We start from the raw sequence: 16,633 nt of genomic DNA on the forward strand, positions 1-16,633 counted from the left end.
AAAAAAATGTAAGTGTAATGAACCCAGTAAATTACTGATGAAAAAAAATGTAAAAGAAACTAATGGATTCAAAAAATATTATAGATCATGACATGTTATTTCCAGACTATTAAACATGAGTGTGATGGGCAATTGTAGGTGCTTAAAATCTCCGTGACTCCATAAAGCATTAATTAAATACTGAATGTCAAAAGAAAATCACTAACATTGTTTCTCAAAGGAAGGTGCATGACCATCTTTATCTGTATGCCCCCTGGGAGACTGACTAAAATTGTAAATTCATGTCCATTATCTGAGGTTTAATGAATTAGAATAGTAAGTAGAAGTGTCTGGAATTCTGACTATATAGGTAAGACCCCGGGTAATCCTAAGGACATGACTACATGAGTCACACCACGTTAGGGAGGAGAGACTGACAAGAAAAATCTTCATATCTGTGGTGATAATTAATTTTTTGTGTCAAATGTGTCTGGGCCACTGTGTTCAGATATGTGGTCAAACAGTATTCTGGGAGTGCCTCGGTGCCTCAGTGGATTAAGTGTCTGACTCTTGGATTCAGCTCAAGTCATGGTCTCATGGTCATGAGATTGAGCCCTGAGTCAGGCTTCATGCACAACATGGAGTCTGCTGGAGATTCTTTCCCAGCTCATCTCCCTCCCCCTCTGCTCAACCTCTTCCTCCCGCTCATGCTCTTTTTCTCGCTCTAAAATAAATAAATAAATAAATCTTATTAAAAAAATATAAACAACAGTATTCTAATGTTTCTTTGGGAATGTTTTGGGGTAAAATTAATATTGAAATTATGAATCTTGAGTAAAGCAGTTTGCCCACCATGATTTGAGTGGGTCTCATCCCATCAACTGAAGGACCAAATAGAACATAAGACCGAGTTTCCCCAAACAAGAAAGTAATCTTCCAACAATTGGTCTTCAGCCTTGAACTATAATATGAGATTTGCCCTGGTTCTCCAGCTGGCTGGCCTACTCTGCCAATTTTAGACTTTGTCAGCCTCCATAATCCCATGAGCTAATTCCTTAAAATAAATCTATTTTCCTCTAAACACATTCTGTTGTTCTGTTTCTCTGGAGAACCTTGACTAATACGTCCATGATGCACTGACTGACCTTCAGAATTTATATTTACCTCATACTAGTTTATATTCTGTACACAAGGATCAAAACAATCCTGAACATATACCCTTCCTTAGTGTTAGGCGGAATTGCAAGGGGGAACTGCCCCTACCAAGTATCAACAGACTGTAGGAAAATCCCCCCAAAAAAGGAAAGCTCCCATATGCCTGATCTTTAAGATGCTTGCAGATATTTTTTTGGAGTTTTCTTCTTACTAAAATAGTTTTTCAAATATAATCTATTCTTATTAATTGCAGATTTGGTTTGATTTGGTGTCTCTGTAGTCCCATCACTGTGATCAAGGATGGACCACACCTAGAGACCCTGCCAACTGTAAGTGATTTGAACTTTTCTCTTGTTTGGTAGATCAGGGATGCTTTGCTGAGTTAAAGTCTGAAACCAGTGCTATGGACATCTCGTCTGTTGAAACATGGTAAGGAATTACTTTGATTCCTTTGGGCAAAGAGACTTGTTGTTGGCCTTTTTGCATAGCCTCTTCTGTTTTTCTTCAACTCTCCATACTAGGAATTGTGTGAGAAGTGTATTCTTGGCTCCTTGGGTCCCTGGTGATGGGATTGTGCAAGGGAATTATTTGACTGGGATTGCCTCGTGGCCCTTTAAGTTAATATCTTTGACTTAATTATTTGTGGGTAACTCTGTGTACCCTCTCCCTTCCCACTGACTGTATGTTCTATAGTTATAGTACAAATTTTGTTAGTACCTCTAAAAATAACAACTTCTCTAAGGATAATTAAAAGTAAAATGGCTTCCCTGGCTTTCATACGGTCTGCCATTTAATCAACCCATGATTTGCTTATTTCTTATAGTATATGAAAGCTAAAAAGTCACTTTATCAATCTAAATTTAATCAGCAAAGCAGTAATTTCATTGTGTTTATTTGAGCCTGTTGAAATTCTCAAGGATAACTTGTCCCTCTCAACTGTTGCTCCCTTACTACCCCAACCTCAAGTGCACTTCCAGTTTCCTTGTTCTGTCTCCTACCCTTCAAATCCTTCAAACTCATTTTCAGGCCTTCAAGCTTCTCTTGACTTCTTTACATTTTCAAATGGACTGGTACACCCCTAGGCACTGAAGGGAAACAAAATTGGGCTAACATTTGCCCAGAAAGAAAACAAATCCAACAAACTTCAAAATCTCGGTGATCTCTCAGAAGGGTCTATTCCCACAGGCCCTCCAACACACCAGGTCAAATGACACTCCCAGGTGATGAGCACTCTATAAACTTCTCCATAGACACTTAGACAACTTGGACCACACTTAACACCTCACATTATCCCACCATAATCCCTCAGAGAAGATAAACAATCTCTGATGGGATCAGAAAACTTACAATGTGATTTCATTTTTTCTAAACCACTTTCTATGTCTCTTCCACCTCTCAAAGCCCAACATAAGTTTTTAAGGATTGAGAAGGAAGAGATTTACTTAATAAGTGAGGTGTTGATATTTGATGTTCACTCTAAAGGAATAACCCTGGAAGGCCTGGATTCCCCCTGACTCACTCTTGTCCTCTAACAGTTCTAACAGATATCCCAGCTCTCCAAGTCCTTGACATTTCCTACATTCAGAACTCACATTCCTGAGTCCCTTTGTGCTTCTTAATATGTACTGGGAAACAGAACACTTCAAAAGAAAATAGTCCCTACCACACCCCTCCCTAAACTATCCCAGTGTCCTTTGAGACCTAAAGTTTTTGAAGGCATCAGATCTATTTTTCATGGATTCTTGACAAAAGACCTTCTGCATATAATTCCAGCTTCTACAAGACCCCTGTAAAAAAAAAAAAAGCCTAGTTATCTATCCTTATGAAGTGTAGATGTATTGGTTTTTATTATCAAGATATAATTTACATTTAACATTATATAAGTTTAAGGTGCATGACAAGACGATTTAATATATGTATATATTGTGAAATGATTACCACAACAAAGTTAGTTAATCTATCCATCACCTCACATAGTTATAATAACTTTTTTTGTGTGTTTGGAAACTTTTAGGATTCTCACCCTTATCAACTTTCAAGTAAACATTACAATATTGTTGCCAGTAGTCACCATGTCGTACGTTAGATTTTCCAGAACTTATTCAATATTATGTAAGTGAAATAAGACAGAGGATGAGAAATATTCTACCATTTTACCTATATATGGAATTTAAAAAAAAAAAAAAGGTCTTCATAAACAGAGTAGATTGGCAGTTTTCAGGGGTAGGGGATAAAGGAAATGGGTGAAGATACCATGAAGGTAATATGAAAACATCATATGAGCCCTTTGTTTGCCTATGTTCCCAATCACATACACTTCCTAGACACGATCCAGAGGAGAAAATCTCAGTGAATTGAGGAGATAGAGATTGGGAATACTGAGATTGCTCAAATTAGAAGAATAGAGGGATAGAGTAGTAGAAAGGAGAGATTAGACAAAGAAGAGACCCACAAGCCTGCACACAGGCCTTCTTATGTACTGACTGCTGAAATTCTAAGCTGTGCGTGCTTAGAGTAAAACTCTGCAGATCATAAGTAGAATGACTACCAGAGATCTTTAAATGGAATAAAAACTGAATTGTGTGTGTGTGTGTGTGTGTATGTGTGTGTGTGAGAGAGAGAGAGAGAGAAAGGATGTGGGTGGGGGCAGAGGGAGAGAGAATCATAAGCAGTCTTGACAACCTGTGTGGAGCCTGAGTCTCAGTCTCATAACCCTGAGATCATGACCTGAGCCAAAATCAAGAGTTAGACACTTAACCAACTGAATGGGATATAGGGATGTAGGCATCCCTACAAGCAACTTTGACATAGTTTTGAATAATCAAGGAAGACAGACAGCATTAAACATCTGTGGTATTAAGTATTGACCCCCAGAAAGAATACACTTTAGGGATAGTGCTAAATGAAAGCTACAATGAAGAATATGCTAAGATTCAACCTGTATAGTCTTGAAAACACTACTCTAAAAATTCAACTATATCCAAAGTAACTGACATATCTGCAAGAAACAAAAAGAAGACAAAACCAAAAATCAACGCCATTTAAAGCAAGTAATATAATCTAATCCTGAGTTTGGCCTTAAAAAATGAGCTAAGGTTGTTGCTAGGGGCGGGGGAGGGGAGATAAATAGGTAGAGCACAGAGGACTTTAAAGGCATTGAAAACACTCTGTATATTATAATGGTGGATACATGCCATTATACATTTGCCCAAACCCACAACAAGAGTGAACCCTAATGTAAGCTATGGAATGCGGGTGATTATGATCTGTTAGTGTAAGCTCATCAGTTGTAACAAAGTGCCACTCTGATGGGGGATGTTGATGATGGGAGAAGCTATACATGAGTGGGGTCAGAGAATCTAAAGGAAATCTTGGTAGCTTCCTTTCAATTTTGCTATGAACCTAAAATTATCCTTAAAAAAACAGAATATTAAAAAAAAACATATTTCCATGTTATTTATTCCATGTTATTTAGTGATAACCTCTAGCAGAAGAGAGATGTAATGAATGGTTTTCAGACAACCAATAGTAACAATGTACAACTTTAGCTAATTGAATTATACATTTGTTAAGAAATTTCAACATTGCCTTATAATTTGTTTCAAAAGCAGAAAACTTTATTACATTATGAGAACAACACAGTGTCAAGATGTTCCTGACATATGCATGAAAGATCAAATAGAATTTTGATAAATTTGTATTTCTCTTGCTTATAAGTAACTTAAGAGGAACATAACAGCAACAACAACTAGAAGCTTCCTAATTCAGTTTATTAATCAGCATAAATGTGAATGTATAAAAGAAGCTATGGACTGTTCTCAGTTATCAACATTTTAGGCTGAATCATATGAAATTGTCAATTTTATAGGTCAAATAAATGAATGCCAGCAATTTCAAATATTTCACCTTATATAGGTACTGACTGAATTAAGTATAATGAGAAATACACTAGTATCATGTTTTGAAATTTATAGGAATAAATCAACATGGACCAACCTTAAAAAATATATCAACACACTTTATTAATATATTAAAAATTCAAAAATTCATAGAACCATCTTTATGGATGCTGATAACAATAGCAAATAATCATATGGTATGTCAAAATAAAACCAGGACTTAGACAAGAAGAGACATTATTTTGAAAGGCCCCTACAATAGGGAGAACACTGTGACTTCCGGATTGCAATTGTCTCAAACAGAGAAAGGCTTTCCTTTCATGGGTAGAAGTAAGCAAAACTAGCAGGAACTTTGTGGGGAGTAGTGCAAGCGGTCTGGATGAGCAGGAGGCAAAATCAAGTGCCTCGACAGGAAATGTTTCTTTCCGTGGTCAGGAGATTCTGGGAATGAGCTATTAAAGGGCATGTTCTGTACCTTAGTGCTGGCTTAAATTTAGGATGATCCAAAGTTTAGGGCTTAAGAGGAGGACAGAAGCCTGACTAAAGTTAGGCAAGCCTAGTGAGTGGTTAAGTAATAGAAAATTGTGAGTACTTGGGCAGGTACTTCCAAGGTACCAGGCATTGTCCTATATTCTTAATAAATATTTATTTAATTAATAAAGTTCAAATTCTGCAGAGTTAAAAAAAATTATAAGTCCTGTACTGATTCATAAATCTTCACAAAGTAGTGAGTCAAAACCAGGTCACGGGGCTGTAATTTGCTTCAGAAGAGAAGTAGGAAGAATGATCCTCCATAACAGTTGGTAGGTTAGCACTGGGAAAATTTCTGAGCATCACAATCAATAAACCTTGTGTATAAATTCAGCATAAAATTTAAATGACCTATAAAACGGCCCATAGGCCATTAGGGGAAGGGTGATGTTCATCCCATCAGTAAATTGTTCTAAGAAATAAGGTTTGTTTTTTTTTTTTAAAGATTTTATTTATTTATTTGACAGAGAGAGATCACAAGTAGATGGAAAGGCAGGCAGAGAGAGAGAGAGAGAGAGAGAGAGAGAAGCAGGCTCCTTGCTGAGCAGAAAGCCCGATTGGGGACTCGATCCCAGGACTCTGAGATCATGACCTGAGCCGAAGGCAGCCGCTTAACCCACTGAGCCACCCAGGTGCCCCAATAAGGTTGTTTTAAAAAAGAAAAAGGAGGGGGGAACCTGAAAAACAAAGTTCTGTTATGAAAATGATCATGTTTACTTCGCACAACACATTGAGTAATTGTCATTTTCCCAGGCCAGCTACAGAGGAGACAGAACATTTTTGTGGCAGTCTCACAAAGTAGAATATTTGGGTGTGCAAGCAGTTGTTCTTTTCTATTTCACATATTATTGTTTTGATTTTGGACGTGTATCATGAAATAGTCATAGCTGAAACTGAGTCTATAATTAGATACATATAGGCTCTTTGATACATATATATCATCTTTGAAACAGATATATGTATCAAAGATACACTATTATTAATACTAAAGTAATAATGATATATTATTTAATTCTAGTAATGCATTTATAAGCATTAATATAATGACAATATTTTCTCACAAACCAATATGGATTATATTTCCACAGATTTATAGAAGTGGATATGCTGCACCAAAAGAAAAAAGATGCATGTATAGTATGCATATATTCTATATGAAGTATTAGGTACATGCAGGCAAGAAAGCCTTGACGTGCGTGTGTAGAACTTAATGAAAAAGAAAAAGTGAAGTGTTACATCCTTTTTCTTATTTGTGTTTGAATAAGCTGTGGCAACCATAAAGTAGTATAGAGCTAATTGAGGTGCACTTTATATAGACAGTTATTCGTATTAATTTATATTATTAAAAATACTCTTGAACAAAAAAATTAAAGAGTGGTTATTGAGAAAATACATATGTATGTTTCCTCGATTTTGATTACTCCTGTCACACCATCTACTGGTAGCTTTTGAGAATGCTTTTCAATCTCAAAAATCAATTCACTTTTTCTAAAATATGTTAAGCTGTTTTTATTGACAAAACATATTTCACAATTTGTTCTTTGCTTAATCATTAACTCCAGAAAAAAAAATCTCTAAAATTATGTTGTTGTTTCTGTTCTTTAAACTATTACTTGCTTTGGCATTGCAGTATACATTGGAAGATGATAGTTCCAGTCTCTCTGAGTTTAGAAATCATGCAGGTGAACTTAATGCTAACTGGTACTTACAATTAACTGATTTGAAATCAGTTTTTTTTAAGTGAAACCTCTGCTATGAATATACACACAAATATGTACACATATATAGTGTGTGATGTTATATACCATCACAAATATTATAGTTGTTTATTTTATTTTTTCTCATTTTTATTTTTTTATTCTTTTAAGATTTTATTTATTTACTTGAGAGACAGAGATCATAAGCAGGCAGAGAGACAGGCAGGGGCAGGGGAAGCAGGCTCCCTGCTGAGCAGAGAGCCCCATGTGGGGCTTGATCTGGGACCCTGGGATCATGACCTGAGCCGAAGGCAGAGGCTTTAACCCACTGAGCCACCCAGGCACCCCATAGTTGTTTATTTTAACTTTTTTAAATTCTTTTCCGCTGTCTCTCCTTTTACTATGTGAATCAAGATTAGGGATCTATGAGGGAAAATGAAAATCATACTTTGTTGATGAGTGTATTCTTCTGTTCAATATGCTATAACAAAATATCAGAGACTTTATGGCTTAAACAACAGAACTGATTTTTACACTGTTCTGGCATCTGGAAGTCTAAGATGAAGGTTTCAGCAGGGTTGGTTTCTAGAGACATCTTTTTCTGGTTTGCAGACCACCTTCTCACTGTGTCCACACAGGCCTTTCTTCTTGGCATGTGCACTCCTGTCATCTCTTCTTCCTATAAAGAAATCAGTTCCTTAGGATTAGGGCTGCATCTATAACGTTAATTGATTCCTTGAAGGCCCTGTCTCCAAATACAGGCACATTGGACTATGAAGTTTCAAGATATGAATTTGGTTGGGGGGATACACTTCAGTCCATAATGTGGAGGTGTGAATTGTCAAAGCTTAAAAAAAAAAAAAAAAAAAAAAAGTTCTTGTAATTTGCACCATTGAAAACTTTTGTTCCTTTAACCATACTTCAGGAAGTCTAATATAATAAGGGGTATGTTTTGCTAACAAATATGTTCATTTGTGAAAAATTGACATGACTAAAGCCATTTTATTTTATTTTTTTTTAAGATTTTATTTAGTTATTTGACAGACAGAGATCCACAAGTAGGCAGAGAGGCAGGCAGTGGGGTGGGGGGGGGACAGGCTCCCCACTGAGCAGAGAGCCTGATGCAAGGCTCGATCCCAGGACCCTGAGATCATGACCTGAGCTGAAGGCAGAGGCTTTAACCCACTCAGCCACCCTGGCGCCCCCTGAAGCCATTTTAATATAGAGCCAGAGCAGCCATTGCAGAAAAACTGCCTTACCCAATCTTCATTTGAACTGAGCCAAACCCTCTGGCAAATGTATTAGGCAAGTGCTTGAGAAGTCAGTGGGGGAATGGACTTCCTGGTCTCAAAACTGATGGTTGAGGACATTCTGAAGATAGAATCAATCAATCAATGTATAATTCAGAGTAGCTTAACCAGTTAACACCCACGGGGGTGAGGGGATAAAAGGGAGAGAGTGAGAGGGCATGCATGTGAGCAGGGGGAGGGGCAGAGGGAGAACAGAATCTGAAGCAGACTTCCTGCTGAGCAGGAGACCCACCCTGGGCTCCATCCTACAACCCTGAGATTACTATCTGAGCCAAAATAAAGAGTCAGATGCTTAATTGACTGAGCTGCCCAGGTGCCCCAGAAAAATTTCAACTCCTGTAATTTTCCCCTTTCCTTTCCTTCATAAAACTCCTTGCCTTCACTCTACAAGTGAGACAGTATTTAGGTTTCTACCCAAATCTGTGCTCCTTGAAACTTTTGATACCCAATAAAAACTCATTTATCACATTATGGCTTTTTTATTTTTAGGTTCACACATCATAGTATCTTTAGAACTTCAATTCTAAGCAAAGCTTGCTAAATGTTTTCAGGTTGAGGCACACAGAGAACATTAGAATACTATACAACCGGGTGCAAAGATAGAGGACCAACATCAGCAAGAGGTCCCATATATCCAGGGCTCACCGGGATGTCCATGTACAGAGGGTATCTGTAGTCTGGGTTACATGGGACACATTTGTGGTAATTATTGATGCTGGGCACACTGAGGGGTTCTGGTGTAGAGACAGAATATGGGAATAGTTACCAAGGGGAACTTGATATACTGCATTAATGTATCCTCCATTTAAGGAAAAACAAGATAGAGAGTAGACAGACACACTGACAAAAGATGAAGCAATTATTGTCATTAATGTCTATTATTCAAAGATAATTTTTGATCATGTATTCATTGATTATATTTTAATGCTATTAAAATGATGTTTGGGTAAAATTTATTAAGATGAAAAGTTTTGTTGTAATGTTTAATTTTAAAGTCTTATTCTACAGAATCAACATTTACAGATCTATGACTATAATGAAATTTGCCATAATACTGAGCATTTGCCCCTGAAGGTAGGAATGTAGGTAATTTTGTTCCTATTACTTTCTTATTGCTTCCTGTATCCATAAAAATAAACAGAATTTATCTAATAATAAGTAAACCTTAATTTTAGCATGTGATTTTTGCATATTACCTTTGCTGTGGACTGAATTGTCTTCCCAGAATTTTTATGTGGAAGCTCTAACACTCTATGCGACTGTATTGGAGATAAAGTGTTTAAGGAGATGATCAAAATTATAAAATATATAAGATCCTAAGGGGAAACTCTGATCTGATAGAATGGGAGCTCTTATGAGAAGAGGGAGAGATGCCAGAGTGCTCTCTGCCTTGTGAGGATATAGGTAGAAGAAGGCTGTCAAAGGGAAGAAGAGAACCTCACCACAGTGCTAGCACCCTGATCTCAGACTTCTTGCTTCCAGAACTGTAAAAAAATAAATTTCTGTTGTTTGAACTACACAGTCTGTGGCATTTTGTTATGGCAGCCCAAATGACTCATACAACCTTCTCACTTCATAAATATCTCATAGCTTTTCATAATACACACACACATATGCACATGCACAGATGTATGTATAATTATATATAATTGAAAATATTAGTATTTCAGGAGGTATTTTACTCATAAGACTATGTGCATATCAAGATCCTAGGACTCTCTGGAATCCTAAAAATATCGCTAATTTTCTTGTACATTTTTTAAATCTTTCAGTGGTAATTTATGGTAATTACTGCAGCTTATCAGAAATTGACACAAAAGGTCATGCCATTGTGACACTGTCGCATTGTTGAAGCTCTGCATTTACCTGCCATGGTTCTGGAATTGCTTTGTCTTCTGAATTATGTGAGTCCCACGTTTGAGGCAAACATTTTGCAGGCCCAGATTGATCCTAATCAATGCACTGTGATAACCCTGGGATGAAGATAATTTTCACTTTGAGGAGAATGGAGATGGCTTTCTATGAGAGTCATTCAGTCTATTGCTTCCACTTATACGTCTTGCCTGGCCTTGAGGTGGCTGAATTCTACTCTTGGTTGTTTGTTTTTTCACTTGGTAATTGGGTTTTTGCTTCCGGTCCTTTACAATCCCATGTTTGTATTCTTTCATGATTGACTAATCTTTTTCTGATTTAATTCCAAGTTCACTACACCTGAACTGCGGAGGGCTCTCATCGTCCCCTAACAGATTCATATCACCTATCTATTTAAACCAAAACATCTTCCTATTCCAGTGTTTGATACTGAATTTCTAAAGTCTAAGTTCAAAACTTGGAAAATGGTGCTGTTTGGGGTAATACTCTGGACACATAGGCTTGACCATAAAATAACCTATTCAATGGAGTCATTTTACATTTGGAGAAATTAAGAAATGATTTGGCCAAGCTTACACAAAGGGGTATAAGTTTCCTATTGTTGGTCTAACAAATTACCTTCCAAAAATTTAGTGGCTTAAGACATTGTAAATTTATGATTTTACAGTTCTGCAGGTCAAAATAAGTCTCACTGGGCTTTAGTCAAGTGTCAGCTGGTCTGCTTCCTTCTGGAGGCTGCAGAGGATCATCTACATTTGTCTCGTCCAGCTTTTGGAGGAAGCTTTTGCATTTCCTGATTCTTACACATTGTGATTGTAAAGCATTGCACTGCTATCATTTCAGCCTCTGCCTCCGTCATCCTGTCTTCTCTCTCACTCCAACACCATGGTCTCCCTCCTGCAAGGATCCTTGTGATTACACTGAGCTGTCAATTTAAAGACAAGTCCAGGGGTAGGAGAAACTGTATTTGAAAATACTATTGTGATAGGAAGAAAGCTCTGAACTCGAGATCTGTAAGTGTTTCAGAAAACAGGCAAAACAAGATTTTTCTTTTATAAAGTGGAGCAAACAAGTAGAAAGACTAGAATGTAGGGAAGTGAGATAAAACAGTGGTCTGACTGGATAATAGATCAGAGGATGTTTTACCCTGAGGCTGGCCTGTTTTCCCACAGGGGCTCTGAGGAAGGGCTGTGTGCTGGCTCAGGCTGCAGGGGGCCAAATTTCAGGCCCTTAGGCAGGACAGAATCTTAACAGTATTTAATAGGAATTTGTTATGATTGATGAATAAGGACAAAATAGTTTAATCATTTATGAAATCAATAATAGGAATATGGACAGTGTGCCTGGTCCTAGTGTAGGTAAACATGGAGCGGGGGTGGGGGTGTGTGATATCTGTGAGTCTTAGTTAAGTCACATGGGGAACTGTGATTCCTTGCAATAGTAATTTTCCAGAACACAGAAGTGTGGAGGATTTCTTTAACCATCACTGAATGTTCTCTAGGATCACAGGTAAAGTACAAGATCATCAGGGCCCACTCGAAAATCCAGGATAACCTCGCTTCAAGATGAGTCCGTCTTAAATTGAGAACACAAATATGGGATTATTTAACTTAATCTCCCCTACAGATACAGGGTTGAGGGCATATTTAGCTTACCATAAGTGGTTAGCAGAGAATCCTGGAAAGATACTGGGTTTTCTTTTCTCTCTCTCTCTCTCTGTCTCTCTCTCTCTCTTTTTTTCTTAAGATTTTTTTAATTTCATTTGAGAGAGAGAAACATGAGTTGGAGATGGAGAGGGAGAATCTCGATCAGACTCTGTTGCTGAACACAGAGCTGGACGCAGGGCCAGATCTTATAACCTTGGGATCAAAACGTGAGCTGAAACCAAGTCAGACGCTCACTGACTACGCCACACAGGCCCCCCTGGTTTTCTTATTTTTAAACAGCATTTTCCCGTCATAGCCTCTAGAAGAGCTGATCCTTACCCAGGTGTCTGCTGTACCCCTGTGTTGCCTTAAACTGGGGTCACTTCAATGTGGGTGTTGAGCCAAAGGACACAATCAAGCCAAAGAATGGGAAAGGGAAGGGTTTTACCTACAATAAAGAGAGAACACTAAGGATATATTTCCCAAAGCAGTTTCTCCTCAAACAACTCAACTGGGGAAGTTTTAAGCTATTGGTGCATACATACTCACGAAGAGGCTTGTGCAACAGGAAATTCAGCTTGGAACTGGGGCAAAAATCTTCTTAAGGTGACAAAGTCCACATCTTAGTTGACTGAAATTAGAGGGCTGACAATAGCATCACTGATTCTCTGCCTGTAGTTAGCATATTATCTGACTGCTCAAAGGGGTTTCAGTCGTGCATCAGATCAATCTTTACTTTTGGAGGGGCACCGGGAGTTTTACCACTGATTTATCGTCCCTGATGTGATTAAGCTATCTCCTGGGTTGATCATGCCAGAAAGACCCATGATGGGACACAGGGTAGAGGCTTTGGGTCACACAGTATCAATGGAAAAGCAATAAATCAGTCATGAATTCCTAATGGAGCCCTAATGCAAAGGTGAACTTTGTTATTTGGCAATACTCTGAATTTCTATATACTAATACCCCCAAAATAAGGCACCCTGCCTGCTTCGATATAGAGAAAAAAACAAAAGACTCCTATTTGGAGTCTTCCAGGAGTCTGCTCATATGTCTGTTTCTTTGGCTGACTTTAATCTGCATCCTTTTCATATATATTTGACCTTAACTGTGGGAATAACATCGTTCAGTAAGTTCTGCATGTCCTTGTCGAGAATTATCAAACGTGAGGGCGGTTTTAAAATTCCTCAAACTTGCAGTTGTTGTCAGAAGAGAAGGCAGTCTTGTGGAGCACTATGTGTCCTCAAACGCTGCAGTTTGGGTAACTGGACATTTGACTTGAGAAGTGGAATTTGCTAAAATGGACCCGATTCATGGGAATATGTGATTTGGGGAAAAAGATGAGATGGTGGGGGATGAACATACCCCCTGAACCTCAGATGGCCGTAGGGGGTGGTCACCATTTTATGGAATTACAGCTGTGTTGCAGGCAGTTACTACAAGTAGAAGGTACCAAGTAAATTTAGTAATCACAGATTGAATTTCTGAAAAGCTGACTCTTTGGATGCATAAGGAAATTCAAGTAACAAAAAAGCAAGTGAAATATGTAACCCCCTGATTATCGTTACCTCTCACAGCTACCACACAAATCAGACAGATGTTGGGATTAATCTTGATGGTGGACTATCCTTGGATCCTAGACAAGGTATCAGTTTTTGGCTTCAGAACCACTATCAGAGAAGAAAATTGAGCTAAAACAACAGATAATGTATAAAATCAGGATGATTTGCAAGAGAATAGAAAAAATAAAAAATTTGGAGTTTCAACACAGCAAGGTGAAGTTTTTTAGTTGTTGTTGTTGTTGTTTTTTAAGATTTTATTTATTTGTTTGAGAGAGAGAGAAAGCATGACCAGGGGTGGGGAGAGCAAAGGGAGAGGGCAAAACAGATTCTCCACTGAACAAGGAGCTCAACGTGGGCTCAATCTCAGGACCCTGGGATCATGACTTAAGGGGAAGCAGATGGATAACTGCCTGAGCTACCTAGGTGGCCCAGCAAGGCGAAGATTCTTTTTTTTTTTTTTAAGATTTTATTTATTTATTTGACAGAGAGAGACAGAGATCACAAGTAGGCAGAGAGGCAGGCAGAGAGAGAAGGGGAAGCAGGCTCCCCGTTGAGCAGAGAGCCCGATGTGGGGCTCGATCCCAGGACCCTAAGATCATGACCCAATCTGAAGGCAGAGGCTTAACCCACAGAGCCACCCAGTTACTAAGAAATGGGGCAAATACAGTGGATGTCCATAGGCCCTTAATATAGTATTTTGGGAACATGGATGGACTGATGGTGCCCCAACATTGATGAATACTAACTAAATCCGCTTAGTAATCTTAGTTTGAAGAAATTTAGAGGGCCACTGGCAAAGATGACAATGAGAAACCCAACACTCAAATGCCTAGGACATTGGTCCAGTAATCTAATCAAGATAAATGCTGAGAAGTAGGCCTGAGTCCTTCTGCCCACCCCCTAACTGTAGATTCTAGGTCATATGCATGAGTGGGTAAAATGGCCAGGGAGGTGAAGAAATGTTGGGATTCATTGAAATGGGAATCTCATACACTATGGTTCCAAATCTGTTGGTGGAGTTAGAGTGGGAGACATAGTTAGACTAAATGTCTATAGAAATATAAAGGTTAATGAGATTAAGGTAAATGTTTAGGTGAACATTTATGTGTTTGAACAAATTTTAGGTACTGTGGTTGTGCTTCCTTTACCTGAATGTATTATGAGGATCGAACTAGTATTGTAAAATAGAAAGCATGTGAAGCCACTCTTCCCCAATACCGATTGGACTTACTAAATGGAAACCCATAAGATTGCCTGAAATCACACAGAGGTTGTTAATCTGCCAAATGATATTCTTGCGTGGCGTGTAGACTAGCTTGCTATGAGAAATCATTAAAACTGTCACTATGACTGAGAGGCATAAAATAATCCTGAAACCTATAAAGCCTATATTTTCTTGGGTAACGCCAAAGAAACTCTAAAGGAGAGGTTAGGGCCTCTAAGTGTTTCCTAATGAAGTGGAAGTGGTTTATTCAGGAACATGCTACCAGGGGAATGAAGGAGATCCTCACAGATAGCCTGTTTTCCCTCAGGGATAATTCTGGAACCCCATGATGAGGTGTTAGATGCTACAGTCATACCAAAGTCGCTGGGGCAGTGCTCTTTGTTCACCAACAAGAAGTTTCTTGGCTTATGGTGGCAGTTTCCCTGTGAGTGGACAGCATCCTCTTCAGAAGGCTGTCATTCTGATTGGAGAAGGTGAAAACAAATCAGTTCAACAGGCTAAATGCTATGCTGTTTGTTCTTGTTTGCATTTTACTTGCTCAAGGGTGGTGGCCAGTGAATTAGTCTTATGGTCAGGCAGAAGGGCAACCAAAAATTGCTTATTACAGGGATGTCCACATGGGACACGGCCCTGTGGGAACCACTATGGAATTTAAGCAGTGCATTAAAGTAGGACCTGCTAATGCTCATCACAACAACCCCCTCCAACATTCTTGATTCTGCAGAGAAGGGACAATTAAATCCCTGTTTGGGTCTCCTTCTGAACTCTCCCCTGTATGCCTTTTCCTTTGATTGATTTTAATCTGTATCCTGTCCCTGTAGTAGACTGTGTAACTATGACAGAAATAGCCCTCAGCGAATTCTGAATCCTTCTGACAAATTGAGGGCCACTGGCAAATCTGAATAAAAGTATGATTTGAGGACCCTCCTGAACTTGCTGTTAGTATCAGAAGTAAGGGCCGTCTCATGGAGTGCTGTGTGCCCTTCAACTTTGTGGTCAGCCTTAAACTCCTCATTCCTATTTCATACCTTTAAGCATTGTTTTTCTTTTTACTTCTATTTTTTTTTCAATCCATCTGCATTATTGCTTAATTTCATGCTGTAAAACTCTACTGAAATTTTATGAACCTTCATCAATGTAAACAGAGATTAAAACCTTAAATTTATTAAAATAACAAACACATCTTTCTGTGATGTGGGTTTTTTGTTTGTTTGTTTGTTTTTATCTTTACAAAGCTTTATTGAAACCTGTATGTCAAGGTGACAATAATTCAGTTTGGAAAACAGTAACAAAAAAAGGGTATCCCAGACTCAGGTTTACCAAATAAATACTGGAAACCAAGGAGCTCATTCCTTCATCTCCCAGCAGGAACGCAGGGTATAACAACAGCTTCTGCAGACTTGGGGACAGGAACCTGTGCTAATGGGCACATCTGCAGCAACTCCCTGGAAACCACGCCTAGTTTCTTTTCCTTTCCTTTCTTTTCCTTCCTTCCTTCTTCCTTTCCTTCTTTCTTTCCTCCCTCCCTACCTTCCCTCCTTCCTTCCTTCCATCCATTCTTCCTTTTGTTGCTTGCTCAAAATATTGAAATAGCACAAACACTTTTCATCTTCTGTGGATTTTGATTTGAGACAGGTTGGGGTTTATAATTTTATCAGGATATTTGGACTTGTTATTTTCTTAGGCACTAGAACAACACTCATATTCAATACTTTGTGTTGCTATATACTTCAAGAAAGCATCTTTTATTTTTTGAG

General features: G+C 38.3%; 1 non-coding gene across 1 annotated transcript; it reads left to right on the forward strand.

Moving 5' to 3' along the window:
* Nucleotides 1–434: 434 nt before the first annotated feature.
* LOC125101470 (small nucleolar RNA SNORD66) lies at nucleotides 435–503 on the forward strand. Its single transcript, XR_007127868.1, has one exon. It is a non-coding gene; the product is annotated as a small nucleolar RNA SNORD66 (small nucleolar RNA).
* Nucleotides 504–16,633: the final 16,130 nt, after the last annotated feature.

The sequence above is a fragment of the Lutra lutra genome, chromosome 5, assembly GCF_902655055.1.
Source record: "Lutra lutra chromosome 5, mLutLut1.2, whole genome shotgun sequence".
Taxonomy (NCBI): domain Eukaryota; kingdom Metazoa; phylum Chordata; class Mammalia; order Carnivora; family Mustelidae; genus Lutra; species Lutra lutra.